This window comes from Homalodisca vitripennis, chromosome 4, assembly GCF_021130785.1.
Source record: "Homalodisca vitripennis isolate AUS2020 chromosome 4, UT_GWSS_2.1, whole genome shotgun sequence".
Lineage (NCBI taxonomy): Eukaryota > Metazoa > Arthropoda > Insecta > Hemiptera > Cicadellidae > Homalodisca > Homalodisca vitripennis.
The window spans coordinates 137,413,755-137,439,153 of NC_060210.1; positions in this window are offsets into that span (position 1 = coordinate 137,413,755).

Here is a 25,399-nt window from a genome sequence, read left to right on the forward strand (position 1 = left end):
TTTATATCTTTTCTTATAAGGATGTACGTTAAATCGATCGTTAAAATTTGAAATGTTTTCTTAATAAATGGCGGACTACAAAAAGTATTCAGGCGATATTGAAAGGGCGGAGTTTAAAAATTTCTATCCAATTAGTAAACAACATTTGAATGAACCGAATAAAAGAACTGAGTTTAATATTGATTTTGGAGATAAATTTTGCTCGTCTAACTTCCAGTTTTATATTTCTGGAACTTTAACAAAACAAGATGGTCAAGCATATCTTGGAACTGATAATGTTAGATTAATCGATAATTTTATACTGTTTTTATTTTCTAAGATTGAAGTAAGAAAACACAATAAATTGATAGAAGAAGTCGAAAACTGTGGCCAATTAAGCACAATTAAAGGAACTATTTCGTATTCAAAAAGTGATGTATTTTCAAATAGTTTTGAATCAGATTTTAAATTTGGTGTTTTTGAAGCAGCTTGAAATTTATCTCATTTTGGATTAGGATTTTTTGAAAATGTTACTATTCCGATCTATAAAGGAGGATTTTATCTAAGTTTTATAAGAGCAGAAGACGATGATGTGATCTGAAGACTGCAACTGGAAATGTTATGCCTGTTGATGGAAAAATAACAATTACAGATTTTTTTATTAGAGTTCCAATGATTGATTATAAAACCACGAGTAGAATTAGATTGATTGATGAAATTACAAAAAGTCAAAACATTATGTTTAATTTTCTAGATTGGCAATGTATTGAACAAAAAGGTATTTCCGGAACAACTTATTCGTTCGATATTACAAATATTTATAGAAATATCTTCAATCCCAAGTTCGTTATCATAGGTTTTCAAACAGATAGACAGAATAATCAAGAAAAAAATCCTTCAAAGTTTGATAGTTTGAATGTAAAAAATATCAGAGTAAAATTGAACGGTTCTTATTATCCAGATGAATTACAAAATTTAAACATTTCAGGAGGTCTTTTCAGAATCATGTATCAAGATTTTAAGAAAGTTTACTGTAATAATAAGGAAATGTATTACAATCCTAAACAATTTTTAGCGAATAGACCTATTTATGTCATTGATACAACAAAGAGTTTGACAAATATTTCTGGTTCAAAGAACGATATAATTATCAATATGGATTTTCAAAAAGCTGTTACAAACGCGATTTGTTATGTGGTTGTGGTTTCTGAGAAATTTTTAGCCTATGATGTGATTAAGAACGATATTAGAGAAATTCAGTAGTTAATGATGTTCATATTATTCTCTTTCATTCCTTCTAAAACTTCAAAAATATACTCTTTCGCTGATGAAAAATCTCGATTTCTTCCATAATAATCTTTGTAATCATAGACAAAATATCCTAAATAGTTGAATAATAAAATATAATCATTTCTTTTTATCTCGGTAGTTGAAATATAAACATAAACATTTGCGTTGAAAAATTTATATCTCGGCAGACTTAGTTCCATAATCTCCATTTGTAACAAAAAATCTTTCTATATAAATGAATGAAGAGTATAATGCCAACTGTTACAAGTGTTATAATAGAGGAGAAATTATTGATAAAAGATATTTACTTTGTAGAGATTGTAATTTGATTTTGTATAAAAGACCTAAACCTAAGAAATTTCTAAATAAACTAACACATTTGAATAATCTGCTTATAAAATTACAATACGGAGGTGAAAAACAAACAAAATTTGTTACAGAGTTTAGGAAAGTAAATAAAAATCTTTACTTATCTCTCATAACCATTGAAAAAATTATTTTCCTTTTCAAAGAATACATTAGGTTTGTGGATATCGATACACACGTTTATTATGAAAAGATATTACCTGTATTTTTTCATTATCTGGATGTTGAATTTGTCTACGATTTTAAGCCAGAAATCCTCGATGATTTTATAGTACACTTGGAAAAATTAAATGAAGAACCTCGTGAAAAGAATGCGGTTTTACTCACATTCTCCCCGACTTCTCGAGTGATTGTTAGCAAATTCCATCATTTCCGTTTATAAGTTTTAATTTATAGTTTATTCGTAGCAGATTTGACAACATTTCCAATATATTTTACATTAAAACAGCTTAAGAAAGTAGAAGCAAACAGCTATAGATTCGATAATTTTTCATTCGTGGTTTACAGATTCGTTTATTGTCCTTTAAACAGTATTTTCCATTGATTTTCTGTTGGCTCCAAAAGTGGTCCACAACCCTCATATTTATATCTATTTATATATATATATATATATATATAAGGAAAAATCTAAAACCCTTTTAAAAATGTTTTTATTGACATACTTGTGTTTCGGTTTTAAAACATCAGTGTACATTAACCTCAAAATAAATATAAACTATTAAATATACACATATGGACTATTAAATTTAATCATTACTAATAAAAAATTACAACTGAGTCATTAAAATTTAACATATGTTTAATTGGTTTTTTGGTGGTGTTGTTAATTGGTTTTTTTATAATGTGTGTATGATCAAGTTCTAAAATCCTTTATTCATTGTAATAAAAAACACAGTTTACATTAATCATATAATCATTCTCATTGCACCACGTAGTGTATGTGTGTGTGTGTGTGTGTGTGTGTAGACGATGTAACGCATGCAAATATAATTATGTCTTTCAAGATTAGGATGATTATAATAATACAAATAAATAATTAGCAATAATAACCTAAATGTTTAATTTTAATTGTTAATATAATTATAACAAATGAGAATACAAACTATTACTTTTATGTTAATTTTTAGTCATTTAGGATAGCTGCATTTGTTACAAATTTTTCTCTTGCTGTCAAATACTTAGTACTAAAAGCCTGTGTTCTTATATCTAAAATGGATTAGGCACAGACCTCAATTTTGGTGGATACATTTTGGAATATAGTGCACTAGAATAAAGTATTCTTTAATGCGTATCCAAAATAACCATTAACATTACAATATAATAAGAAGTTGGTTAATAAAATTGTTAACAAGAACGCTCACGCCCTTGTTGGTATATGAAGAAGTAATCCTTAGCAAATTACTCATCACAATTACTATAATTGAGGACATCAGGTCCTCAAGAGCAGCTGTATATCCTCTGTAAACACATTACTGTCACAGCAAATGACCTCTACATATCATGTCCTATGATATGAGAACCTAGTATACGTCTTGAGCCTCTATTAGTTTCATTACCTATATACCAATCCAATACATAAAACTCAAACAAGTTTAATGAATTAGTGTTGCTTATATGAATAATATCAGAGAAATGGAGGTATAACATTCTTTATTTTATAGAAATAGGATTATTATCAAAATATTTATTAATCTATGAGAAATTAAAAGAAATTTATATTGCCAAAAATATGTATACGAGTATATTCTATATGCTCTACATGCACCAGTTTACAATGCATTAAAAATTGGCCTTTAATTTAATACTTTTTTACTGAATACTTTCACGTCTATGTTTTCTATGAAAAATGTACCATCAATGTAATAAAAATGAAGCCATCAACAACAACTGTATATACAACTAACAATCTGTGTGAAATTATTGTCAGCGTAGTTAAAAACTAAGAATAAACAGGAATATCTATGTGAATGCATTTTACTCGTGGGATTTGAAATTATGGTCATGTACAAAACTTCCATCAACGTCACTCGTTTGACTGATGTAAATGACATGTTTTAGCTTCAATAGAAACTGCATGCTGAAAATATCACGAGGCTATGGTTATAGTCTTGGTAATTTAATTACATTTTCAGGTACATTATCAGCGAGTAAACTGTCTGTTGGCATCTGGTTCAAGCAACATCACTTAGTGTTTCAGTCTGTCAAATACCCAGCAAACACTGCAGTTTTGTTTTTGAATCCGTCCCGGACCATCCCATGGAATACAACGTAAATGGATATTGTATGTCCATTACATACGCGAAAAGGACATTTATTGCATTCAGGCTCATTGTTTAACATATTTGAATCTATTTTGATTTTTCAATCACAACGGGTTTTCGAAATTGTGTGTCAGAAATATTGTTATTCTGCCCGTACATTAGGTTTAGGGGAGCCATGTTTGTAACCATTATGAATATATGGCTATTCTTTTCCATTTTGATTAATATTGAATATAAAGTAGTAAATATGATTTAAACAATGAGAATATAAATGTGTGTATGAAATATACTCTATATTAAGGTGTAGTATTGCTGTTAGAATTAACACTATAGGCATTTGTAACGCAATGTAATATACATGTACAATATGATATACGAATGTGATATTACTAAGTATTATTAGTAAGTAATATAATAATTAATATAATGTGGTTTTTAGTTTAATTTAATATCCTAGCTTGCCCAATTATCAATTGACTATAAAAACTTATTGGCTAAAACTTTGAAAAAGATGTGTCTAAATGTAATTTTTCGGCTCTTATTAAAATATAAATAAATCTGTACAAAGTAAGTAACGAAAAGTTACACTTTAATGTTAGCTATTCCATTTAGAACATTATGACGTAAAAGATTGTAATGTAGCGATATTGATGATCCTGACACCCTCCGACTATCTTGGATTCCTTGGAATCCAATATCTATGTTAATGGAGCAGAATCATCGTCGGACTAGACGTTCTGCCTCTTAAGTGACATTTATTGCCTCATTGGACACGAACCAGTATTTTATTGACTATTAGGCAATTGTACCATTAGCTTATAAAAAAACAATATTAGTTTTATACCAAATATATAATATTTTGTACTAAATTTACTATGCATCTATTGTTGAGCGTACATAAAAACTAAGCTGTTAGGGATAACTTATCTGGAAATACATCTTTGGTATTACATACATGGAAGTTATGCAATTGCTTTACATAAAATCGCTAAACCTTGAGCAGTGTGAGCACGAGATGAATGAGCATCAATAACTTAGTATTGATAAAATAATTTAGTAATGATTACAACTTTATACAACAAATAATGATTACAACAAACAACCAGAAAATTGATTACATCGTATTCTCCAACCAATATTGCTTTATTAATAAATATCATGCAATATATCTTTCCTTCAGTAGATATACTTACATAAGTTTAAATTATATTATGTCACTTATGACACAAATTCAACAGTGGAAGACTGAAATTATATTTTTTTCAATTCAAAACGCCTTATAAAACCATTTTGTGCTCTGAATATTTATTAAAAAGATAGGATTGCCTTTAATTTTTAAAATTGCCTGAATCCAATGAGGCCAATCAGGCTTGTTTTGACAGATTTGATCCAAACGTTAGTCTGACTCGTGAAAGACGTAACTATCCATGCTTAAAGGTCCAGACATTTTTAAACATACATCAGAGATGTTTTAGTTAGAGTCTAGTACCCTAAAAATTTCATATTGGTGAGATATCGATACGATGGAAGGCTAGTTAAGGTTATCAAAACACTGCACCGTAACAGGACATTGAGGTAGCAGGGCCGCCAGTTAAGATCAATCCCTGTGTCTATTGAAATGCGCAGCCGAAGTTTACCCTACAGATTCTGAAAGCCAAGGGATTAAGAGCTGAAGCTTATTCGCCGGAAATACTGAAATAATATTAAGATAACACGAATCAGTAATTTAAACATCAAAAATAATATGTAACAACCAGCTAAGTTTATTGACAAATCTTAATACGGCTAATGACCCAAACACCAGCCAAAAAATAAAAGTTCGAGGTGCAACGTCTCCCACTCTACCCTGGATAGTAAAGGGAAGTATTGAAATATTTACAACAGCAGCCTTCCGAACCTTATGCATATCACCAGGGTGAAATTGTTAGCATTTTTCAAATTCTAGAACCATAAATGAGTTATAAATGTGATATATTTTTCTGCTAGTTTACTGGATTGAACCCTTATACTAGAGCAGTCGTCTGGTTAACATCACGAACCAACTACTGAGAAATGTGGTGCCTATGAGAGGGTGACAGTCAACACCGTTCAAACCCCGTTAGGGTATACTGAAGCTTATCATCCGCAATAGAATTGTTTGACATCCAATATACTTACACAAAAAATATTCTCATGTAATAGTGGCTTGTTGTCTCTGCTGTCTTGACACTTATTAATAAGATCGGAACCCTCAATAACAACCTTATCTCCCACGATGGAATTGATGGGAGCCTACATATCTACACAATATCTGTTCTATTGTTAATCTATTAGGTATAAATAGTTAGTATACAGTTTGCCTCTATTCATATACGTTATAAAATGTACAGTTCTACTCGCACAGAAATACGTTTTGTGTTTTACTGCTCCGTTCTTATATGCTGTACGTATTATCTGCAAATTTTAATCTAATAATGTTTAGATTTTACCTAAAAGATATTAAGCTTTCATTAAACAGTAATATAGCTTAACGGATGTTTGTAAAAATGTAAAGGTTTTTATTGTGTTTGAACCAGAAACACATGTTTTTGTAGTCCACAATCTCTTCTTCCTATTGAATTACCTAAGCATTTTGAGACAAAATTTTGTTTTCATGTCACTCACCGCGGTATAGGAAGACGATATGGAGTCTGTCACTTTAATTTTGTTGCCGGTGGTTGGGCCGATATCAGTAACTAGTCTTCCTAAAGGATTCCGTACCTCTAAAATTAGTTCGTTAGAGCCCAATATCTTTCAAATTCAGTGAAACCATAATTAAAAGATTTAACTGACCATAAGTAACCATTGCATAAATCCACCAATAGGTAAATTATGTTCCGTTTATTACAGGCATAACACAAACTCTCAACACAGGGCTTCCATTGTACAAAAATGTTCTATGCCGACGTGTACAGAAATATAAAGGATTATATATTGTGAGTGCCGATGGCCGAGCGGTCTAATTCGTTGGACTTCGGGTCTGAGTTAGAGATAGCGCAGGTTCAAATCCTGACTCTGATCGTTGCACTTTTTATCAGTAGAATCAACCTAGCACTGTATGGACTCTCCCCTTTATTGTGTTTGATAAGATCCTCGCACAGGCCAGTGGCCCATAAGGACGGACAGAATAAGGCTTAAGAGGAGATCGGCCTCTCCTTAAAAATAAATAAATCAAACAAAATCGTACTTTTGGTGTATACAATACTTTCTGGTTTTCTTCAAGTGGGTTTAACGTTACATTGCATAGCCCCTGAGTTATGTTACCCTTTAAGGGTTGTAGGTTCTCGTTGTATATTTTACTCTTTATGATTTTAAACACACTTGACATAAGTCGAGACATTGAAGTTAGATAGTATAGGATAGTATATTTAAGTTTGTGTAGTATCAATGAAATATTTTGATATGAATTATTAAGTATACACTAGGTAAATGTGTTTATCATCTCAAATAATCGTAAGACAGTTGTGCAAAAAATACAAATCCGATTATGTAGTTTGTCGTCAACATTGTTGCATTTACTGGGGTTCATTTTGAAATTTATAATAATCAGCCAGATAAATAACTAAACTTTTTAGGGAGTGAAGGAACTGAATTTGTTGTTACTTATTGAATAGGAATAAAAGTAAATAATACGTTGATGGAAAGCAAGATATTTGAGGTTACTCGTATAAAAAAATTCATGTATAATGAAACAAGTAAACCATGAAGTGTGAAACAAGTTTGTTGGAATTTTTGTGAGAGAAACACGTAAGTCTCTACGCTACTCAGGACTGTTGAATAACACATGAATCTCTAGCTCTTGCATGATTATACATTAACCAAGTAATTTGTATTTTCTTGTCAGTGCAGAGGGAAACATCATTCACTTTACTCGTAAATGTGTGTGCTTTCAAAACATATTTATGACTTCTGTTTTAATAGTATTAATATGTAAATAGTGTAATAATATACACGAATTAATCATTTAGCAATAGTTAAACATCAGACCAAATTATTTTGATGAGTTCGTTCTACATGAGGAGCAAACATTCAAAAGGTGATTTCTCACAAAAAATTGAAAAGTGAGTTTTTGGCTGATTGCTATTCTCTAAGTTGAATCTCACGAGATTCAATAATTAGTTTCAGTCAAAAAATGCTTTCTCCTATTAAAAATAAATGTAGAAAACTGACATCTCAATCAAAAAGGGTTTCCTCCAAAGCCTATGTTCATTCAATTAGTGGTTTCTCCAGTGGACCAATCACAGCTGCTCACTTGTGACCAGTTGTCATCTGTTATTATTTTCAGCAGATATTTGAGGTTATAGTGAATGTTTAAAGTCATGTTAGACTGTTTTCATAAGTTTTTGGATTAAGTTAATGTTGTTTTATTATAATTTTGAAAATAATGGAAGAAGTAGTGGATGGTGTGTTAGTGAGCATTGGAAATAGTGGGACACGCAAGAGACAGGCAAGTGGTGGGAAAAGGAAAGAAGCCAAACGTAAGCGGTACTCTGCACCATCAGGTAGTAATGTTTACATTCCATGCAAACACTCCAATAAGACTTTATCATACTCTGATATTAGACCAAATGATGTAAAGAAACTGCGGGACAAACTTTATAAAGTACCAGAAAAACTTCGCGAAGATCCTATACTTTCTTCATTAGTCGTTACAAAGAACGTTAAACGACGTAGGCCTAACATGCCGAACCAAAACAAGTCTCTTTCAGCAGGCTCACAGTATGCCTTTTCAGCTAATTACTATATTCAAAGCAATGAAAAAAGAATTCTTGTTTGCAAGAAAAATTTTCTTGCTATCACCAAAGTAGGGAGAAAAAGGCTAGCCAATTTAGTCGCAAAAGTTTATTCTGGAGAGCCTATTGATGATAAGCGAGGTGGTGATAGGAAAAGTAACAGGAGTATCGAAAAGAAAAATAAAGTAAGAGATTTTATTTCTAACTTGAGGGCATGTGAAAGTCACTGTGGAAGAAAAAAGTCTAAACGTCTGTACTTAAATTGTAGATTAAGTATAAAGAAGTTGCACCAAATGTATAGTGACCAAGTAGTTAACAATGGCCAGTACAAAGTCAGTTTTGCTATGTTTAGGAGATTATTCCTCAATGAATTCAACATTGGCTTTAAATCTCTATCAAGTGATGTGTGTAGCACTTGTGCACTACTTGATCAGAAAATAAAAAGTTTACCAATGGGATCTGCCGAACGTGTAAACCGTATGACTGAAAAAAGAATCCATAAGTTAAGGGCGAACTCATTTTATTCGTTCATGAAAGAAAACACTGATGAATCAGTTATGAATTTATGTTTTGATTTGCAAAAAATCCAACAACTTCCAAAAACAAACATCCAAGATGCATATTATCTAAGGCAGTTGAACTTTTATAGCTTATGTGTAACAAGGTTAGATGGTAAAAATTAAAATTTTTACACTTGGTCTGAAGAACAGGCAGGGAAAGGTTGTACTGAAATTTCATCAGCTCTTTATAGCCACCTCAAAACAATGAACTTAGAAGGTATAAAAACTTTGAGATTATTTTGTGATGGCTGCATCTTCCAGAATAAAAATAACATCAACCTTCACATGCTTTTGCATTTTTTGTATACGTCCAATTCAAGTGTTAATGAGATTAAGTTTTACTTCCCAGTGAGAAGACACAGTTTTCTACCAGCAGACCGTGTTTTCGGTAGGGTTGAAAAAGTCCTGAGCAAAAATGTTACATTAATATCCAAGGAGCAATATTATGAAATATACAAGATTATTGCGGATTTGAAAGTTTTGGGTGTTGATTGGGAACTTTTAAACACAAAATCACTTAGCGTGCTCTTCAAAAATCTCCCATACATTTCAGAATTGAAGCGGATTGCTTTTGAGAAATCCCAAGGAAGTGTCAAGGTCAATGGCTTCAAAAACTATAGGTTTGAGGATGAAAGTGAACAACTTGGGGTTAAACTTCTGAAAAAAGGTGTCAAACTTTCTAATATCAAGAAAACGGTCTTGGAACCTTTACCACTCAGTCATCATATTTCAGCTGAAAAGAAAAAAGATGTGGATAAACTGCTGAAACTTTTGTATGGGGAAGATTGGCAAAATGAACCTGAAAACGCTTTTAAATGGTACAAGACAATCCTGTACGATTTACCAGACGGCAATGATGAAGAGGAATAAGTGTGTGACTGTCTGGACAATGATATTGGGCTAAGGATCTGATGATGCAGGTTCCAGAACAAACTGTAGACAACAATGTAGGCTACTATTTTACTTTTCAATCGACCTAAACCTGTTCATGTATCAATTTCAAATAAACCATTGATTTTGTATCATTTGTCTGAGTTTCAATCAATACCATTCAAAAAGTGTTTTATCCCATTGACATTCAATCAAAACGTGTTTTCTCCTTGAGTTTCGGTCTAAAGGGGGTTTATCCAAAATTAAAATGCATTTAACTAGTTTGTTTTGAGGCTAACATCTGCCACATGTCTATTGATTATCTACGGACCATCTATACTAATAAATAAAAAAAATCAAGGTTAAATCATGTGTTTCTGAGTTTCTATAGGTTTTTTTTTGGTTTCCTGTAAAATTGCATCAGAGTGAGAAATCACCTTTTGAATGTTTGCTCCTCACATATTATTAAAGCACCTTTTTTACAATAAAAGTCTATATAACTTTGTGTTAACAATGAACTGTTACTCTGGACTGTTGTTTGTGGACTGTGTTACTCTTTATTAATATACTTTAATATTAAAATTAATTAGAATTACTCAGGCACTTGCATCGCAAACATTTATATAGGATTTTTATGAATAGCAGCAAACAATTAAATCCATTAAGAGAGCTATAAATCTAATTTTTTTAATATTAATGCTTGTTTCTATTAACTATTTCCTATTGAAAAAGTTAGTATTACGTCAGGACGTAACTTTCTAGCGAAAATAAATAAGATGAGATATTTCGTCAATTTTGTTCCGTCCTATGTATATTTATTTATTACAGCAATACTGTTGGCAAAGTTGTTGCCCAAAAGAATAAACAAGTAGTACAAATGTATTATATGTATTGTACGTAAATAAAAATATATGTATAGTATTGTAATAATGTTGGAATCTCAACATATTATTCGCTCTTGTATAATTGAGGTTATTAAACAATGACAAGCAATGCAATTTATAATTTTATTTAGCACTAGATCAAATAAACTGAAATAAACAGTGTTTGATATATATCCACATTGCACATTAAAAGTCATAAACCTTAATAGATATTATAATAAATGTATGTGGAGTCGTTACTTCAAAGGGTAATGAAGGGTTACTTCATTACCTAGTTTGTCTGCATATAGTGTTAGTAATAGTTTACCTTTCAAGGATGCAATACATCTATACTTAAGAACCATCCTTATGTGAAAAAAAGTTTTGCCAGTTATCTATAACAATCTTTATGGTAGCCTTTAATTGAAATATTTCCAAGAGTTACTACAGCAATAGTGTATCACGAGTACAGACTGAACGTAACAGTTTGACAGTTTGCCAGGTGGATTCCGGAAGTAAATAGTGGCTTGTTATCTCTGCTGACTCTACCCTTATTACCAAGAGACACACCCAATAACAAGCTTATATTCCACGACGGCTTTGTTTGAGTTCCTATATACTTACACAATAGATTGCAATCATTGCACATAATATGAACAAACTTACATGTTTTTAGAAATTGTTGTATAACTATTCTGATATACGAATAAACTTTCTATAAAAGAAAGGAGTAAATTATTGCATGATTTTCGAAGAGGAGTGAATTTTAATTATTAGTTGTTAAAATAAAAATAAAACTCTCGTAGAAAACTGTGCTCAATTGTTTATATAGAAGCAATAATAATAATAATACATAATTTCCAAACATCTTAAAACTTATAATATTTTCTATACATTCAAAATTTAATATGTATGTAGGTACCATACTGCATCACACTTTCGAGTTTGTGCAGAGCCAGTAAGAGAAAACGCTAGTTTCCCTGTATTTTTACTACAATATTATACAGTTTTGATTGGTTTAAAAATAAAGTACCTATAGTATTATAGTTTAGAATAATTACAATTTTTGAATTACAAGTGAAAATACAACTCTATTTTTCAACGCACAATTTTAGTAGGGGGTATTTTTAGCGTGGGAGCAATAGAGATAATGAATCGAAAGCGAGCTATTCATTAGAACAAGAGCTAGAGTACTACAGGTCAATTGGAGAGATACAAAACTATTCCAGGCTTAATTCATTCATAAAGGAAAGTTTGTATCTCGCAATCATACAGATTCACGGTTTGGAATACAACAGATTAGTTCTTTTAATTTACGGTGAAATTTAAATTAATAACAATTTATTGTGACAAGTATTAAGTTGAAAATAGTTTGATCTCCAAAATAAGTACGATAGAATACATTTATATTATTTATACTGCATAATTTATATTTATGCTTTAATAAAAGGAACACGATACGTTTCGAGATCTGCAATATGATTTCTTCTTCAGGTAAAGAACTAACCTAATACATAATTACAAACTAGGTTAAAATAAACAATCTTACCAAAGCGTTGTGGCACGCCTAAGTCAGGAATCACAACCACCATGTTGTTTGTCAACTTCAGTAACTCTATAAACATGCACTTAATAAAAAACTATACACAACACTAATCATTAAAACTGAATTACGGAATACAGGTCACAATACGTCTGCATTTGTCTACTAACCACCTACGACTGACCATAGGGCACTAGCCAATGGCAATCGTCATGGCAGACAAAAACAAGATGGCGGAAATAAAAAGGAAGGGGGACAGGAATGGGCCCTTTAGTTTATTTATTTATTTCATAATTATTGGTTCATGCGAAATGAACTTCTTAAAACCATATTGTGACCCCGCATTGGTTTATTACAAATATCTGATCCGTTTGATACTTTTGGTTTTATTTTTATTTAATTTTTTAGAATTGGCAACCAAAGCGGCTTAATCTCAACTGATGGTTGGTCTGCTAATTTAATGTATGTTGCCTCAATTAATTTCCTTTTGAAGAAATGTGGTTCCCGATGTATTATGTTGGCCTCATCCCAATTCATATGATGGTCTTCAGACCAACAACGGTGTGCAATTTTCTACTTTTCTGTGAGACCTTTTCTCGTGTTTTCTTTGTGCTCTTTTATCCTTACTTTTAGTGGTCTTTTTGTCTCGCCTATGCATTCCCTATTGCAACTACATTTTATACTGTAAACACAGTTTTTGGAATCCTGTGTGCCATTTTTTGGTCTTGTTTTTACGAGACTTTGTCTAAGAGTGTTGTGTGTTTTAAACGCGGTTCTAATGTTGTACTTTCTACCTACTCTTCTTCGGATGGAAGTAGAAATACTAATAATGTGATTGAAAAAATTATTTAATTCAATGTCTCCATGAGAAAAAGTAACAAATGTATCATCCACATACCTCCACCAAATCTTCGGTTTGAACTGCTGAAGCCAAAGCTTTTCGCTCAAATTCGTCCATAAAGATATTGGCGAAAATATTAGACAGTGGAGAACCCATTGCCATCCCCTTACCTTGATGGTAACTCAAAATAATTGCATTGAATGCATAGTTCTAACAGTTCCATAATTACTGGCACGGGAAGTTCAGTTCTATCCTTTAATGTTTGGTCTGCTTTGAGACATGATTTTATATTTCCGAGAGTTTCTGGTACATTTGTAAATAGACTTTCAACATCAAAACATCAACCAGTTTGTCACTTTCAGTCAACTTCAGGGATTTTGACTTCTCTACAAAATCCCTGGAATTTTTAGATGAAACAGTCAGTTATTCCTACCAATGGCGTTAAGATGTCAAAGAGGACATTATACGATTCCCTGCAAGGTGAGTCACGAGAAATAATAATAGGCCGGAGAGGGATGGTAGGTTTGTGGATTTTGGGAAGGCCATACATATGGGGGATTTTGGAGTGGTGAGGAGTTAATTTAGATCTAAATGTTTCTGAAAAAAATTCTTCGTGTTTTCTGAAGGCGTTTGCTACTTTGCGTTCAAATAAATCAGTCGGGTCTTTATTTAAAACTGTATATTTGCCAGTATTTAAAGTTTCCGCAATCTTTTCTTTATACGCTACTGAGTCAAGTACAACAGTAGCGTTGCCTTTATCGGCTGGTAAGATTTTGACCGTGTCGTCTTTCCCAAGGATCGACATGGCCTTTTTCTCCTCTATTGTCAAATTGGGTTTTGTGGGAGGAATTTTCCTGAGTAAAAGACTGGCCTCACAACGAAACCGGTCACCCTTTTCCTCAGATCACTGTGAAACAGCCGACTCGATTTCAATTACGAAACCCAGTGCCTTTACCGATGTTTTTGTGACAGAAAAGTTTAAACCCTCTGATAAGACTGATATTTCCGCTTAATTGAGGACTTTTGAAGAGAGATTGATTACATTTTTATTATTCGCATCCGTATTCAGATTGCCATCTTTAGGCAAATCACATTGTTTGGGCCTAACGGCTAACTTTTACAAGTTTGGAGATTTTCTTTTTCTTGTCTGTTTTAGAATCTTTTTTACATCTATTTCGGATGCTTTCGAGAAAGTTCTTGAATTCTGTACCGATCAGGGTTTTTAATTCTTGTTTTTACACTCAATATTATTTTGGAGGAGGCATTTTTTTACAATGATGATACGCAATTCTTTCTTTAAATAAAGATTTAGAAGCAGAAGACAAAATTTTACTGGCTTTCCTACTATGAAAGGAGTTTTTAGAGTTAACGCCGTAGTCATAAGGTTTTCAACCTTACATTTATGCAAAAAAACTTTAATGATGAAACGTAGTGTTACTGATTTCTTGTTTCACTGAACGATGTCAAATGTCCAGAAAAATCCTGTTTCCTTCACAATCCTTCCATCGTCAAAAATAACCTTCAAACAAAGGAACACGTTAACTTAACGTAAATTTGTTTTAATGTAACTACGATGTATTTTATTGGAGGCTTTACAGCAGATTCCGAAATGCGCTTATATTTTATTAATGCTTTAATTGCAATACAATAATTTTCGTGATGGGTAAAATATACAGTTTTGGGTTTTCAGAGATATAATATATAACTATTTTTCTATATGTTATATAACTATATAATATATTATATTTTCAAACCAGTTAATTTAGAGACTTTAAATTTGATATCACATTCCATCCTTAGAACGCGTTTATCGCACATTGATGTAGTCTATCGTATATAGGTAATTGAATAATATTGTAAATTGTTCGATACAATCTACTTTACATAGTGAAATGCTAATCGCCTAATTTTAATCATTGATTGGTGGTGCAAAGGGAGCAATATTACTACGACTATATGATACGAAAATGAGAAACACGTTATTCATTTGGTCAATCTCTCCGTATATAACACTATGTAGAAATGGAGCCAAAACTGCATAATATGTCTTTTTAGCGCAAATAGAACCTTAGCATGATGGCTACCACAGATTCCTCTAATCTGAAGTAGGGTAAGTCCGGGAGAGAAGACCACATATTTTAAAGCCAATACAATTGTCGATATCCGTTTAATCAATGCCTTGGCTTAGATGGACCTATCATATTGGGAGAGATAAACCAACAATTCAAATGGAGTAGAAAATGTTTAGGCATATATGAAATATACATAAACACATTATAACATGTCTAAGTAGTTACAAAAGTTTGGCCATAAGTTTTAAACTCATACAAAAAAATAGAACATAGTAACATACCTTCAAAATGTAATTAAAACGAATTACTGACGAAATTTACTGTTTTTATTTTTTTATCTTAAACACCACCAGTCATTTATTTTTATTTTCCATTCACCCCAAAAAATAACAAAGGTCATCATATTCCGTACACATCTTATTCAATCTGCAGTGCTCTTCGCAGTTTCATAGTCTTCCAAACATAAAACACAACGGTTTTCATCCCGCTTACTTTCATTACTGCTGTCATCGAAAACCACTCCCTTTTGGCTGGCCTTTTTATCCTGTAAAATCAGTGCTTTCATGAAATCTCGTTTCCTTTTGCTTTCCTCTTTTATTCCTAAATTCTTCTTTTTCTCTTCATCGGTGTTTTGAGCCATCCAATATTGTTTGATTTATAAGTTGAAAGTGTTCGGAATACTCGCATAAATCCTTCTCGTCGTTTTTCTCTTGGATGCTTTCTATGAATAAAGTGGCTTTTCTTCATGGCTATGGCCGAACCTGGTGTCATACTGTTTCCGTACTCAGTCTCAGTACTTTTACAATTAAAAATACAGGAAAGAGGTGAGTAGCTACCGCCCCCACTGAAACAGTTAATTTCTGCCACTGTCTCTCTTCTCACCGGATATAATAACAATAATATTTTAGACCCATTAAGCAAGTATGTGTGTGTGTGTGTGTGTGTTTAGCCACGTCTTCACTGTTCTTCCCAGGGGCCCTATTTTTTAACATTCCTTCAGATTTTTTTAAGAGCTATTTGTAATTCTTGCTCCATAAATCACTTTAGCTTATCATATCCAACGTTTTGGCTAAATCGATCAAATTTGTACTTAATATTCAATATTCAACGTTTTAGCCAGTTTCAAGTCCATTAAATGTACTTAATCTCGTGTAGGAGAAAACCACAAGATTTTAGCTTTTAAATGTGATCTAAAATTTTATTTTCCTTTCATTAATAACTCCCAAGACTGAAGGTGAACCGAAAGACCATTTTTAAACGATTGTAGGTAATCTTATGTAATCTTCTTTTGAGATTAGTTTTCGAAATATTAAAATTTACACCCATACAAAGCCCTTTCACTGCATCCACACATTCTAACATGTCACAATAAACTTGCTTTAAATCAACCAGAAACATAATAAAAATATTAGTTTACAATAATGTAAATTAAGTGTACACTGAAAAAGCTTTTGACTATCTTGAAATCTCTTTCTTCAAATAGAACACAGTTGCTATGACAGATGCACGGTAATAGTAACGATATCTATCGGCAGAACTCCTGTAAGACTCTTGAAGGTCTATGGTCTTAATTAAACTTAGTTCAATTATTTCAATAATTTATTTAGCCTTAATATATAGAAATTCCATTCTATGTTGTATACATATGAACAAGTTTGTTTTCATGAAGTTTTGCAAAGTAGTTATACCCTATAGGAAATATTAATGCACAATATAACTGAATACTCAGAACCATTATTTAGTTTCCTAGTAATTATATCCTAGTTAAAACCTTACTGACTAAATATTCTTGTTTAACCGTGTTTGGAACAGGACCAAAAGGGGAATATACATTACGTGTAGCTATACAAGCCATGCATTCACTTAATCCTGGAATTTAACATGTAATAACCATTTACATATTTTAAGATAACATTAAAATATCCCGATTCTATAAAATGTTTCAATACATTTTGGAAAAGGTTTATTTATATATATATATATATATATATATATATATATATATATATATATATATATATATATATATGCACAAAAACTCTTTCTTATTAAAATCAATCAGTACAGTCCCGTTTAATTGTAAAAGGTATTTTTTTAATAAAAATATCATTCCATAGTGCAATAACAATCCAGTCAGATAATAAAAATTCAGAGGTTTTGCGACCATATTCTGCTTGTGAAAATAAAGAGAAAGATTTATTGCAACATTAGTCTTTATACGCTTCGTTAGTAAGGTATATTTCTACGAAAATTTTCGCTATAATATAAGCCCTTGTTACTTAAAATTTCCAGTAAATAAAATACATTGTGGCGTATTCATCCGTTGAAAATATTGTTTTAAAATACTACCGTAGTGATTCTACTAAACCAAATTTAAATACCATATGCAGTAGAAGTAAAGTTATTTGTAATACTGTACGGTTTGTAATTGATTATAAACATTTTAACCTACAATAAAGTTCATTATTGTACGCTCTCACGCAAATTTGTAAAAATAATACTATTTAAGACGAAATAATATATATATATTACTAAATCTAATAATAAGACCATTATTAAAGAAATTAGTTGTGAAGTAAAAATGTAATTGGATTGGTTTTGAATTCTTAATGCATATTTCATTTAAAAATTAGTTAAATTTAATAACAATGAGCACCTTTCAGCTATTAATTTTGTTTGGAAGAGTTTACTGATAAAGTGGCAAATAAATTGTGTACAGACACGGTCTAGTTACAATATTATTTTTGAATAGCTAAGGAATTTATCCGTGACACATGTAGATTCCCAAAGGATCTGATGGACGTTAACCGTGTTAGTTAATCCGATCCAGGAGGAAACTGCATGTATTCTAGGATGGCTATAGAGATAGGTTGTACATACTTCTGAATAATATACAGTTCTGATATATAGATTTTGTTACCCATCTAAAAATAATATAATAAATCAACATTTTATTTAAAAATGCCTTAATAAATTAAACTTTTTCCAGTAATAAAGGGAATAAATATTTAAACAAATTGTGTATTACTTGGACGACTAAAAATTAAGCCATTATAAAAATTTCTACTCCAGTTTTTTATATTTGTTATATTTTACTTTTTACAGTTCTTACTATGAAATAAGTACATATTATATGTATTTCGCGACACTTGTATTTTCTTATTAATTAATTTTATAATGCGAGTGAGGATGCAAACGATTCGACCATCTGTTCGTGGTCGATGACAACTAACCTTAAAGTAGTGAAAAACTATAAAGGATTGGCGTGTCAGATACGTGATTAGGGTTTTCATTATCGGCGAACCTTTCGTGATAAAGCAACTTTGAGCGAGACTTTACAACGGATTATGACATCACTAAGACGAGAATACTTTGATATTTGTAATGCTCATTATTCAGGATGTATGTATCCTTAATCATCAGTATAATTGGCTAAGTCGAATATTTGAATGTCTTTAACATATAATACTAGTTGTTTGGAAATTAATTTACTATATTTATACAACTCCTCTTATGTTTAAAAAGATTATCTCTAAGATATTAAAGTAATTAAAAAACGCTAAGAAATTTCGATTAGAAAACGATAAAGGAAGTAAATAATAAGTATCAATTATAAGGACATGTATACTTTGTATGTAGTTGCAATACTAATTTCCCAATAGGAGTACAAACAGGCACACATACTACTACGTGGCGAATATTATAACCTTGGTTTTATTCTAAACCTCGTCTACAATTATTCCATTTATTGGTTTTCCACAACATGTGTCAACGTTGAATATAAAAAAAACAAAGATATTTATCAATAATGTTACAAAACTAAGTAAGTTTACTTAAAACCTTTTTTTGTTCATTCTTGAACTTATTGAAAAATTAGTACAGTATATACGAATGATTAAATGTAGATACTTACAGTGTGTAGTTTTCATTCCATTTTACAGCTGTTATAGTCTCAATTCAATGTCTTTCTCGCGCAATGAGATAACATCTTATAGACACATTTAGATAATTTATATGCTGGTAGACAATAAGTGTGGGAACATGTCTCACAGACATGCTATCTATAAGCACTAGCAAATCTATAGAGCAATGTAGTTTTGGATTAGGTTGTTTCAAATCTCTTTATCTTACTATGTTCGGTGGTGTCTTGATTAGATATTTTTGTTAGAGCTGATTGTATTGTCTTCTAACGAGGTTAAATACTTAGTAGAGATCATCTTGTAATATACTATTACTATTATACACTTTAAATAAATGGTTAAACTTAATTTGTATTCTGATGATTATAGCTAGAAATAACAAATAACTCAGTATGATATAAATGTGAACTTTAATGATGATAAATTAATTGATATACAAGTTTGAATTTTGAAACAAGATGGAGGATACAATAATAATGGTAAATTTTTAAATACAGTTCTTAAATTTTAGGGCAGGGTGGTCGTGCTGGCTTAATGAAATATAAATATTGGGTATTTTTTTTTATAAAAGATATTGTAATTTTGAAAAATAATGTTGTTAAATTTTAATTATATTAATTTTGAATTATTAGCCAAATGGAATGTTCCTGGGTTTTATGTTCTTCCAATGAATCACTATTAAACTTAAAAAGAATTTTCTCACCCAATGTCTGTCTTCTGCTTCTTTGTACTTCAGTGATAATAAGAATTTAATAAAGTAACCTTTAAAATACTGCTGAATAAATGTAACCAGTTTCTTTATTTAAAATAATAATCTTGCTTCAGTTCTTCCAGATCCCTCTCTCCTCTTCACCTTTCAAAAATCCCTCTCTTCACTCTTCAACAATCATCCCTGCACACTGTATCACTGACTTTAGTTCACTTTATAACTTTTGAGTTTTATATGTAATAAGGTGGATTTTGATTAATTTTGATTTCGTATTTATTATTGTTTGTAGTTAAATTTGAGACAATTTATAAATAATTATTCCTTAATTATTATTACTAATAAATTTCTAAATTAAATTAAATATTGAAATGAATGTGAGATGGTTGTATGAAATGAGTCATTACAATCTATAGCATAATATTTTGCCATATTAATTTTATCCTTAAAATCTATATCTATATAACTAAACAACAGTGATATGGACAGAAGAATACGTCATGTCGTTTGTATTATTGAGAGTTTTGGCTTATGAACTGTCGCATATTATATATATAGTCTCCACAGTAAATACAAATATTACAAGTCTTTAATCGTGTGAGCAGTGTTTAAAGACAATGGCAAGGAGAAAACCAGGGTGGTTTTTATGGCATAGACAATGCAGGCTCAGGAACTATAACTTATAATTATTTCCTCTTGCTTACTCTTTATTGTTAAATTTATATTTAACCTCCCCATGTGTTTAAACTTCTAGCTTGTTTAGATTTGCTAGTAGAACCTATACAGAGTTTAGCTAAAACTGACGTGTCCATTCTATCTGGAAACACAGTTAATTTCCAGGAATTTCATATCACTAACTTCAAACTATAAGATAATGCGGTCAAAGGTTCTGGTCGATACGTCTAATTTATAGATATTGTTAGACATATGATAACATTTGTCTATCGTCTCCACCATTTGTCTATCGTATGTGCTTGTGTTACTAATATGTGTTACCTATGTGCACATCTGTATCGTGCATCTTAATACATGTGTAAGCCACTCGGATATCAATATATCTGACTTAGAACTTTGCTACTTATTTCATTAAAGCAGAAAGGATATGAAATTATTTGATGAATGTACATATGCTGTTACCTGCATCTTACATTTCTTAATCTGTAATTTTGTTTTATTTTTATAGTACAGTTAATAATACATTGGTTTAGTAAACCATAAGTTATTTCGGCCTTATTTCGAAACATTTCTTTGGGATGAATTTTATTAGGTATAAAATGACTTATTTCTGTGAAGTTATATTTCAAAATATCCTTGCCAACTAGGTAACCTTTTACAAAATGATGTATTATCTTTGAACCTGTATTTAATACATTGCAATTTAAATAGTAATGTTTTACTGCCAATGTAACATAATCCACAGTTATTAAACTGTACGTAGATAAAAGAAAATGATTTAAAAAGGACTGTGAACTTTAGTAATGAATACAATTTTATAACCCACAACCGCGCACACATGGACTTATGGACCACACACTTAGAATATCGCAGAATAGATATCTTCTTACAATATAAAAATAAAAATCAGCGTAATTTAAATTGTATAACTTTATGCTACGAAATTGAGAGAAAACAAAGAAATCAAATATAAAATAAAGAGCTGTTATAGTTAGCATTATGAGGTTGCAACCTGGTTTTTTTTAATATGCTATTGTGTATAAAGGAAATAAGGTTTTAAAGGAATTGAATGTGAGATCCGTAAGAGTTTTAAATTTTATTACAGAGTTATATATGTATCGTGTATGTGTTCGTATATTATGAATTTTGTGTTCGTGAGAGACGTCCGTTGTCGAGATCCCACGAAATAATGGGAACTAACTCAATCATGTTGGTAGGTTAGCTCTGACTCATCATATTCCCGTCAAATTAGGAAAGGGAAAACTCAGTCTTTCATTATTACGATTTAAAAAGCCTTTAAGATTCATTAAGATTCTATTATTATCATATGTCTAACAATATCTATAAATTAGACGTATCGACCAGAACCTTTGACCGCATTATCTTATAGTTTGAAGTTAGTGATATGAAATTCCTGGAAATTAACTGTGTTTCCAGATAGAATGGACACGTCAGTTTTAGCTAAACTCTGTATAGGTTCTACTAGCAAATCTAAACAAGCTAGAAGTTTAAACACATGGGGAGGTTAAATATAAATTTAACAATAAAGAGTAAGCAAGAGGAAATAATTATAAGTTATAGTTCCTGAGCCTGCATTGTCTATGCCATAAAAACCACCCTGGTTTTCTCCTTGCCATTGTCTTTAAACACTGCTCACACGATTAAAGACTTGTAATATTTGTATTTACTGTGGAGACTATATATATAATATGCGACAGTTCATAAGCCAAAACTCTCAATAATACAAACGACATGACGTATTCTTCTGTCCATATCACTGTTGTTTAGTTATATAGATATAGATTTTAAGGATAAAATTAATATGGCAAAATATTATGCTATAGATTGTAATGACTCATTTCATACAACCATCTCACATTCATTTCAATATTTAATTTAATTTAGAAATTTATTAGTAATAATAATTAAGGAATAATTATTTATAAATTGTCTCAAATTTAACTACAAACAATAATAAATACGAAATCAAAATTAATCAAAATCCACCTTATTACATATAAAACTCAAAAGTTATAAAGTGAACTAAAGTCAGTGATACAGTGTGCAGGGATGATTGTTGAAGAGTGAAGAGAGGGATTTTTGAAAGGTGAAGAGGAGAGAGGGATCTGGAAGAACTGAAGCAAGATTATTATTTTAAATAAAGAAACTGGTTACATTTATTCAGCAGTATTTTAAAGGTTACTTTATTAAATTCTTATTATCACTGAAGTACAAAGAAGCAGAAGACAGACATTGGGTGAGAAAATTCTTTTTAAGTTTAATAGTGATTCATTGGAAGAACATAAAACCCAGGAACATTCCATTTGGCTAATAATTCAAAATTACTTGATTGATTACAGGTGTTTGATTCGTCTGCAAGTTACTGAGCTGAACTATCCACTGAATTAGCTGATTGGGAGACTCCAAATACTAACCACAATCCTCCTACTAATACCAATCATAGAATTACTAGTCTTACTTGCCGGCTTATTGACGAGCGCAAACGGGAATGTATAAAATATACAAGTAGTTTCATAAGTCTTGTTAAATATTTTTTGGAATAATTCCTGTGGTAGTAGTAAACTCAGTTTTCTTATCCTCTCTGTAAGTATGTATGTGGTTTTTGTTTGTAAAAATTAGGTTTCTTACATAACTAAAATTTTGGGCAGATGTTTACATACAAATGTGTATAAAAAGTGTAGTAATTAAAATACGTACGTTTCAGAAAGTCAATTTAAGTACTATACATATATATTTCGTAAGAAATCTTATTTTTTCATTACATGATCAATCTTAAATATTACTATTGCATATAAAATGCCATTTTCCTAAATTCAATCGCTTAAAAAATCAGAGAAGTATTAGAAACTTTAGTGAAGGTAGTACACGCTTTCCACAGATACATGAGCCAGTTTTCAGTGCATGAATTATACTTATTACGGTGACAAATCATATATGACGTATAAAATGTAGACTAGGTCATTAATGCTGTTCATTCGTATTGTAAAATTAATAATTGTGTATATCAATCCTACTTTAGAGCCCTTATTGTCACTCAAATTATCTTGAATTTGTCATTGGTCAGTATTAAACATAATCAATAATATTTTCCTATAACTATAAGATTGACCCTATACCATATCCAATAAGAGTTCAGAAACTTTTTGTATAGCTGTAAATTTTCATGCAATCATATGCCACTTCAATTAAAAATTTCATAATTAATATATTGTAATATATTGCACTTTAATAATCAAATTTATTATGATAGTATCCTCTATTGATGATTAAATATTATTTAATAGTAATATTATTTGAAATCAATTGAAAAATCATAAATTTACTTCATAAACATTGCAATTAAATTTTATGAGAAACTAAAGAACATTCTATTAAAAGCAAGTATCCAAGTATATTTTATGTTGAAGCAACTACCCGGTTGGGTGAGATTCATGCTTGCTAACCTTTAGTTCCTGGATTATTAACAAAGTTCCCGCCGCTGTGACCATTATACAGACCTGCTCAAACGCTCCTCATGCAACATGAAACATTTCCTGTCCACTTTACTACGTGGACATTGTCGAGTTTGTAAATTTCTATGTAATATTTGTGAGAGATTTTAGACAGTTTTTAAAGAATTTTGCATATATGTACTTAAATTTAAAACTTATATATATATATATATATATATATATATATATATATATATATATATATATATATATATATATATATATATATATATATATATATATGCTAAATTACAAGCCGATACCCATAAACAAATGGATAGATTGATTATCTGGATTATCCATCATACTTTTTCTACATATAAGAAATTAGTACAAAGCACAATAAATTTTATGTTACATACGGTATTATATACGTGCGTAACATAAAACGTACGTATGTACGTTGTTATGTATGTTATTTAAAACATATTTGTGTGTATATGTAATCAACGTCATATAGCATCATTAAATATCAATTTTGTAAAACTTTCTTCAATATTTAACAAGCCGTACTTAATTCCAAATTTTTTAACATTTGTGTCTAAGAATGAGAAAAGGCTGAAACTTGTTTACTCACTTCGCGACAGCATTGGTGTTGTAAATCTGTCCTTATCATACAGTTCTTTGACCGGAAAGAAATTTGTTAATACAATAATGCTGATTAAATATTTAGTTTTTTATTTTTAATAAAAAAATATGTGCCTGCTGAGTTTTAAGGTTGTTTTAGGTGTATATAACGGTTTAAACTGCATCACGTTGATATACTATCTTAGGAAAACTGGTGTAATAGAAAACATTTTGAACAAATTATTATGACAGTCAAATATTATAAATTATCTCCATTGTTGCGTACAATACAGAACATGTACTTGATGGAGCCTGATACTTAATAATTGAGGTTAGTAAAAATTAACTTGGTTAGTCAGACTGACGAGTCAGTAGTTTTATAGAGTTTTACGGACGTTTCTGAATCCCAAAAAAATACTTTTCTCTTTGTACAAATCCCCATCTTTCAGTGTGAAATGTTTGCCACTGATAAAATATAATATTTTATAACTATAAAATATCAATTTGACCTATCATATTGTAGTACATAAATATCATACTGATACTAGAATATTCAAGCGTACTATTTTTGAACAATGACAGTGAAATATTGCTATGTCGCGTGAGTCACAACGTGTCACGTT